At 38.3% G+C, this 7744-nt stretch overlaps 1 protein-coding gene across 1 annotated transcript in view; it reads right to left on the minus strand.

Annotated features, from left to right (window-relative positions):
- Eda2r (ectodysplasin A2 receptor) overlaps positions 1-7463 on the minus strand; it is a 40792-nt gene extending 33329 nt beyond the window's left edge. Inside the window, exons 1-2 of the mRNA XM_021188562.2 lie at positions 7375-7463; positions 1554-1650 (exon numbers count right to left, since the gene is read on the minus strand). The gene's annotated coding sequence lies outside the window, so the exon portion shown is untranslated. The remainder of the gene's footprint in view (positions 1-1553; positions 1651-7374) is intronic.
- Positions 7464-7744: the final 281 nt, after the last annotated feature.

A 7744-nucleotide genomic window follows, 5' to 3' on the forward strand; every position in this document is an offset into this window, starting at 1 on the left:
TGTCTCTCAGTTTTCTCCTTTCTGGTCTGGCCCAGATCCATTTCTAGCACAGCTTTCTCTTATCATTTTCCTATTTCCATATTATCAAGCATCATATCATCTTTCTAGCTCACTCTATGTGAATTTTTATCTTTTTTTACTTAGAGTGAATGGTCCCAGGTACAGCTCTGCCAAAAACAACATTCATTTCCATTGCTGACTCAAGCTATATAGTCATTACGAGAAGTTTGATTAGGTTAAACACTTCAGACCAGTGGTCTTTATTCTTAGTTATATTTTGGAAGCTCCAATATATATTGATACCTGGTTACCACTATTGAGTTTCGGATATAATTAGTCAAAGTCTGACCTGAACTTTTGGAACTTATACAGTTTATCCATTGATTCTCATGGCCAACTATTCTAAATAACAGTGTGAATGCATGAGTTTCTTAAGCTTTCTGTGTTTCTTGAATATAAGTCACAGCCAATAAAAGGGAATTCTTATTGTTCTGTAGTCAGAGGAACATTTTCTCTTTTATAGAATGAGAGACAAAGAAGCAGAAAATAGGAGAATGGATCCTTTAAAACATATTAAATTACATCGTTTTCAACTCTTTCATTGGTTTTCTCTTTTACTAACAAGAAATCTGAAGTCTTTTTAATGGCTGGTGGTACTTTACATGATCTGGCTACCTAATTTTCCTGTTATCTCTAGCCATAGGCTTTTCTGCACTTCCCCTTACTCTCTTCACTGCACCCATAATGGTCTCATTGCTATTCTTCAAATTAAGCAGTGATATTGTCAGTAGAAGGCCACCATACTGTCTCAAGCCAGGAATCTTTTTCCCAAGTACATACATTTGATTACTTCTCTACTTCTTCAGTTCTTTATTATTATACCATCTTCCTAATTAGGGTTCTTTGGCTGCTTTTTAAAATTGGAATTTCCTTAGTGATTCTATCCCTTTTCATTTCATTATTCTCTGTAGTACTTAAGACCTTCTTATACATTATAGTTTTCTTATGAACATTTGTTCTATTATTCTCCAACTAAACTAGAATCACTATGAGATCATTATACCTATTATGTTTACTACTCCATCCAAAATATTTAAAACAGTGCCTGTTACACAGTAGGCACTAAATATGTATTTATTGTTTGAGCAAATGATAAAAATAACTTTGATAGAATAATAGCGATAATATTGTTAAAGTAATAATGTTTTGATACAGGAATGGGCAAAAGTGTTATAATATGTTGTTTTGATTTTGGTTTGTGTAAAAGTAAAATTTCATTCAGCAAAATAGCTCAGTGAGTTCAATGGATTTGTCATGAAAGCCTGATGAACAGATTTGATCCTTAGAACACATATTTAGAAAGTTAATTGTCTTTTTATACCTAAAAGTGTTAAAATATATGCCTGGGATAAAAATAATAGAGAGAACATGGTTGCCTATTGTAGTTTTTCATTGGCTTCTTTTTCTATTTTTCTAGTAGGTGTATAATTTTATCTATTAATGATATCGACTTAAGGAAAATAAAAGGGAATTGTATATAATTAAAGACTTACCTGTTTCCTTTGTCTTTTATTCCAGTGCACGCAGCAAGAGGTGATGTCTCATCTGAGGTAAGTAGAAATATATAGTTCTTTTTCAAGTCAGTTGTCACTGTAGAGGTAGAATTAATACTTGAATGGGGCCACAACTACTCATCCAAAGACAAACAGTAAGAATATGAGCTAAACTTCAGATTGTGTGTCTGCACACACAGCTACCACACAAACAGACACAAACTGTTCAAAAGGACAAATACAACTTAGAAAACTGTAAATTGTCCAGAAGAAAAAGTCAAAACCTACAAAATCATATAGATGTATGATTAATGAAAACATTGATGAAATTTATAACAGTCAATTCCAGGCTGATTTTAAGGGGAAAATACTCTTTTAATTTCTGCTGAAACAGTCATTCCAAGTAAAAGAAAAGGCACAGAAACTACTTTGGATTATGTTCAAGGGAAAAAAATGAGACAATGTGTGTGAAAGCGCTCTGGAAACTCCAGATTGTGCTTCACATGTGAACAGCTGCTATGACTGTTAGTGTCCCATCCCAAGCAGAGGAGGAAAGGGTAGTGGAGAAAAGCCACAGACCACATCAATATTGAGCCAATATTTAAAGCCTCTGATTTGCTCTATTGTTACTGAACCCTAAGTGAGTCACTGGTTTGTGTATTGACTACCATAAGACAGCATGGAATTGTGCCATGAGCAACAATTAGCTATCTAACCATACAGTAGAGATTCATTAGTTAACCAAGGAAATTTGGCGGAGTGTCCCAGAAAACAATCGAAATTATAATATGATTGCTTTATGTGCATGACTCAGAAAGTGTGTTCTAATTTCTGATTTCGCTTCCCATTGTTTGGTCTTGCATCATATTATTTCTACTCTGCCCAGATTAGCAAGCAATCTAGAAGAACTGAACCACCTCGAATCTGTCAGTCCTTTTTACCCAACAATAATCGAATATGCCATCTCTCCCTCACAAAACCAGGGAATAAAATATACTACAGAAATAGTGGGGCAAGCCAAAAGGCACAATGTAACACAATTCAAGGCAAAATCATTCAATGAGACTGGGAAAAAAATCAGCCCAGAGATTGAGGCCTGTTTGTAGAAAATGATGTTCCATTGCTAAAATAGTTCCACCTCCATTTTAAAGCCATGCCCAAGAAACTGGGAAGGGTAATTGGAAGTGAACATAAATAAGAAAGATTGATATACACTTATAAAAATGTCACAAGGAAACTCAATGTTTTGTATGCTAACTAAAAAGAAACCATAAAAAAAGAAAATGTGAAAATGCCCATGAAGAAGACAAAGTATAGGAGTTGAAAGAGTTGGCATTATAAAAACAAACCTATTATTTCATATATAATTATGCTCTGTGAAACAATTTTCAGAAATAATTTCAGATTTTGAAAAATCCCACACAAAAGGTCATAATAGCCTCATCTTTTTATTGTTTAGAGGAAAATACCATCTATCTCTATTTGACCTCCTTAATAACAGGCAACTCAGTACTCACAATATTTTTTCATTATGTTTTTTTCTCCCTTTTCATGAGTGGATAAAATATAAGTTAGAACTGATTGGACTATATAGGCATGAAATTCTACAAGGGTATATCAAGATAACCTCAACCCTTAGTATCCACGTCAGAAAACTGGAACTAAAAGAACAAAAAGAATTTCTTAAAGTTACATAGTGCAATGTCTACTACCCATACACAAAGAAGCAGGCTATCTTCATGCTGATTGTCCACTGACTATGTTACCAAAGATCAAGCTTCTCTTTCCCTCTTACTCTCACAACAGAATATTGGCTCTGTAATCTCTCAACCAGAAAAATTCCAAAGGGTAGACTGGTTCAGGGAAAGGTAGTTCGTGAAAGGGAATTAGTACTGCCCACTCTTTCTGGCTTAGTCACAATAGTGACTAACAACCTCCTGGAAATAATGACATTTTACTGTTTGATTCCATCATACACTACATGGAAACCACTTCACTTTTTCAGCGTGGGTTGTTGTCTCTCAGGGATACTTATGTAGAGTTAGCTCCTCCAGGGTGAATGGCTAGTCACTAACCATTCAGTTGATAATTGTTTGTGAAGCTAGGCATTCTGTCAGAACTTAGTCAAAAGAGAGAAAGCCACACCGGAATGAAAAAAAAAAAAAAAAAAAAAAAAAAAACTTATTATCATCTATCTATAAGAGAACAGGTCTAGAAAAACACTGAAAATATATAGTTAATTCTAATTTAAGGCAGACTAGAGCCATCCTTGTATCTCTCACATTTATCTAATGAGAGTCCTTCTAGTATAAAGAATGGTGATAAAACTGGCCAGTACTCTTCCCATTAAGAAGAATATACAGGTGAAGCCAGCCTTCTAAAGGAAACAGAGAAAAACTAGCTTCTGCTTCCCAAGCTTCAGCTCTGACTAGGACTGCACTGCAGGGAACAGATCAGGCAGCCATGTATGTAAAGAAAGGCTCTATGGCCTGCCGGAGGTTTTTACAAGGAGTTACTATTTGTTTTTCTCTTGAGTCTAGGTATTTTTCTTGCTGGTTTCTCTTATTGAAAAATTTCAAAAGACATAAAAACTGGCACAGGCAATTACATGATTATCTTCCTCTCTAATGTCAGAATTAACCTACCTAGCCATCATTTTATATACAAACAGCTGTAGAAAATGAAGAAAAAAGTGAATTAGAAGAAAAATGTGGATTGAAGCTATGACTCAGACACATACGGACCAAACAATCTTGAGCAGGTTTCATTTTCTTTGAACACTCTCTATGAAGAAATGATGAAATTAAACAATTGAAGGAAATAATATATTATAAAGAAACTTGTCACAGTCTCGATCATTTTTTTTGCAGTGATTGCCATCTCTCTGAAGGTGTTACCACTCAACTTCTGTATAATTCAAGACCTCAGACTCACATTTATTTAATATCAAACCAGCCAAGAAATGGAAGAAACCAGCTCCTTTACCAGAGAACAGAATATGAAGGAAATTCGGTCTCTTATTTTCAGATCTCTGAACTTCTAGAAAAGAGAAGCAGGTTGCTGTAAGTATCCCCAGCAAACTCTATTAGAACATCTGAATACAAGTCAGAGGCATAATAAATGCAGCCAGACAAAGGAAAGAACTTCCAACAGGCCAGGATTCCCCCACGCGCCACCCCAGATGATGGGTTCTTTCAGAGAACAATGAAGACTTTTCCTCTAGAAATGTTCAGTCAGAGCTGAGATGGATGTTTAAAGGTGAAGTCAGTTGTAAAAAGAAACATATGACTCACAAAAGCCTGCTATTCATCAAGCATTGGGCTAGGTCTTTTACAGGGATTACCATTTTTAATCCTTTCAATAAGTAGGAGCTATTTCCCATTTTTCAGAAAAACAGAAGCATAGGGAAATTTTAATTTTAATTTTCTCACCAGGCTTACTCATGATTCCATAGGTGGACAGAAGAAACATCTCTTTGTTGTATACAACCAGGTAATACCAATGCAGCAAGAAAATGCTGAGCACACAATGCATTTAGGATTCCAAACAGCAGGTAAGTCTACCCAAGATTTAAAAACATCTGTCTCTAACTCTACCCAAAGAAATGGGATGAAAATATGTGCTCTTTCAAAATATAAGCTAACCCTAAGAGAGATCCTCCATCTTTCCATTCTTAAACTCCATGCAAGTCATCAACTTCAAATTTCTGAATAGTCAAAGTTCATATGACTTGATCTACACATTACGTTGCCTCCTTTCTCTTCTCATATCCAACACATCAGCTCCAGGCTTTGTGTACTTTTCATTTGTCCACTTTGTGTTTTCCTACTCAAGCCCAGCTTGATCACATTTACCTGGAGCATAGATCTGACTTTTTCTTCAATTCGGCAGCAATTGTGATGTAGAATGAATGAATGAATGAATGAATGAATGAATGGGAAAAAAACTCACAGCAGCTCTACAACTGTCTGTCTAATAAACAGAACCTCAAGCATCCAGTCTTGTATATTTTCTCATCAATCTAACTTTTCCCTATTGCTCCTTTCTCATGCTCTGTTCTGAGTCCCTTGCTGTCAGGCCATTACCCATGTTTTCTCTACTTAAAATGCCTTCTATCCTTATTCCACCTGTTGAAATCCTATCTGTGCTACATAATCTATCTTAAATAATCACAGCAAAAGTTTATTGAGTGCTTATTTTGCACTGTGCTTAGCGTGTGCAAGTATTTTACATGGATTATTTCAGTTCATCCTCACAATAACTCGATGATGTTGGTACTATTATTAACTCAACTGTTGCCTGTAGTAAAATGAAGCTCAGAGAGGGAGGAATATTCCTTTTTTTCTAAAGTCACACAGTCACAATATGGTGGCATGAGATCTGAATATAAATACTTTTGCTCTCTAGCAGGCAAAGGTGTTAGGATTGAAATGCAGTCAGCTGGGCATAATGAACACAGACCTATACTTAAAGCATTAGGAGTTAGAGGCAGGGAGATCGGAAATTAAAATCCTCCTCAGCTAATAAGTATCATTCAGTCCAGCCTTATCTACATGGGATTGTATCAGGTCCCAAAGAAACCTCAGACAAGTCTTCCCTCAGTACCCCTGGTGAAAAATCAAACACTCAAAAGGTGTCTAACATCTTACAAACAAGCAAGCAAACAAACGAAAACAAGCAAACTCTTATCTGTCTTTCTCTAGCTCTAGTTGATATGGTCCTTACGTGACAACTTCAGAGAGTTTTGCTTGCATGCTTAAAGCTCATCTTGTGCAGTATTGGTTATCTTCCTACAGTCAAGATGAGTCTCTTAAGGCTACAGGGAGAACAGCCTCTATATGGCTTAGTACTTCAAACTTGGTGATAGAGGGCAAATATTCAGTATGCATCCATCATATGTTGGATGAAAGGTATGGTGAGTCAAGGGGGACAGAAACGTTACCTGGACCGAGAGGTCCACAATTTACTACCTCTTATTGCCCTAGATGAAACTGGCCAGTGCTGCCAAAACCTGTCAAAATGAGATCTTACAGCCTGTTTTCCCAGCCTAGTCTCTGGCAGGTCCCTTCTCCTTTCACCCTGCCAGTTCTTGCAGCTGTCTGGGCCTTGGCCAGTGTTTGGGGTGAGGCCGGATCAAAATATCACTGTCCTGGGCTCCGCTTCCAGCAGCAAGTGATCAAATGAAATTCAGTCGCACTGGTGACGAGGCTGGACTGAAAGCCCCCATACACAGTGCCAAATTGCTTTTTACACAGGCCCGGACTTGCCCAGGCACCACGTGGGTGGGCTAGTAGTTCAGCTTTCACAGGATGCTCTGCTTGTCCAATCTGTTTGCTCCTCCTCTCCAAGAGCTAACTCCCAGGCTCCTTCTCTTCCTTATCTCTGGATCCCAGATGCACAGAGTTGTTGGACAAGTCCGGGCATATTCCCAGCGGCCATCTGGCCCCAGTTCGAACCAGCACAGGCAGGAACTGACTACTCAAAGCTGTAGGGATAACAGCCTAAGTTTCTGACATCTAGGAGAGTGCCGTCAGGGCACAAATGGATAGAATGACTGAGAGCCACAGAATCCCTTCTTCCCCCCAAGTCATGCTGACTTTGTAACACTCTCACAGGGACATCTGATATAGTTCTCTAGTCCTCTATTTCCGTCCCTAGGTGCCACAGGATCCAAGTGATTTACCACACGAAGGATGTTCCCACACTTACTCTGTCAAGATCAAATGGATGGATCTTACAATGGGATTCTTTGAACAAAAGCATTCGAGTACAAAGCAGACACCCAGCCCAACAGCCGCCCCTCAGCCCCCAGAAGGCATACCGCTCTCACAATAGGTGGAATCCGTTGCAACCAGGGTTCTGCTGGAGTCATTTCACTTCCACGTGTGGCAACAACAGATCAAATCCACCCTCTATTTCTTTCATGTTATGCCTACCCCCCTCCCCTCCCCTGTAAGGAATGCAGGACAGCTATTGGACCACTTTATAAGTCTGGGAGTGGTTATGCAAATAAACCCCGCCCCTGAAAGGACAGTGTGAGTCTGGCGGGTAAACACTGGCCAAGTCACAAGTCTGGCAAGAGTTACTAAAGCTCCAGGAACTGAAGCTGGGTCTAAGGAGGGAAGGGCCCAGAGTTAGATATAGCCTAATCTGTGGGGAGGAAGGGAGGAAGCGGCTAGCAAAATGCAGCA

The sequence above is a fragment of the Mus pahari genome, chromosome X (assembly GCF_900095145.1).
Source record: "Mus pahari chromosome X, PAHARI_EIJ_v1.1, whole genome shotgun sequence".
In the NCBI taxonomy this organism is placed as follows: Eukaryota; Metazoa; Chordata; class Mammalia; order Rodentia; family Muridae; genus Mus; species Mus pahari.